Source organism: Palaemon carinicauda, chromosome 1 (assembly GCF_036898095.1).
Source record: "Palaemon carinicauda isolate YSFRI2023 chromosome 1, ASM3689809v2, whole genome shotgun sequence".
Taxonomy (NCBI): Eukaryota; Metazoa; Arthropoda; class Malacostraca; order Decapoda; family Palaemonidae; genus Palaemon; species Palaemon carinicauda.
In genome coordinates this window covers 138,354,728-138,355,495 of record NC_090725.1, presented here as the reverse complement: position 1 = coordinate 138,355,495, position 768 = coordinate 138,354,728, and positions in this window count along the sequence as shown.

Genomic DNA, 768 nt, shown 5'->3' with positions numbered 1-768 from the left:
GGACATGTTTGAGGCCTTTTTTCTGTAGTGGACTATCAATGGCTGATGTAGATGATGATGATACACACACACGCACAAACACACACACACACGCACAAACACACACACACACACACACACACACACATATATATATATATATATATATATATATATATACATATACATATATGTGTGTGTGTGTGTGTGTGTTTATATACTATAATATAAAGGGAAAAGTGTGTAATCACTATATGTTTGAAATCAAATGGCTGCCTAAGTTAAAGGCGCCTACTGCATGACGAGGCTTGTATAATTTGTGGGACATTTTTTTCAAAGATCTCTTAATGTATTTATATTCCATTATTCCTCCAATTAAGAAAATATTCACTTTACTGTACACAATCTTGCATTACTACTCCCTGAAGAAACTGCATCTCTAAGAAAAAAACAAATATGTAACCAACTTTCCAGTGGATGATAAGTGAATTTCTCGCTAGTGCTATCAGTCCCCTTTTTATCAGATTAGTGTGAAAAGTATCAGTCATTTGATAAAGGATATGACGTAAATCACAAGTTTTTGGAATTTGTTGATTGTCTTTGTATAGTACGGTTTTCATTTACTAGGCGGAATTATATTTCAGTTTTAAAGTTGGTAAACTGTCGACATTAATGTTGAGTAATATACCAAAATAAAGTTCTAAAAAAGTGAATATAAGTATCGATTCTTATCTTCAGATTGCTATTCGCAAATCAATGATTACGACATGTCGACATACTAGTAAGAGC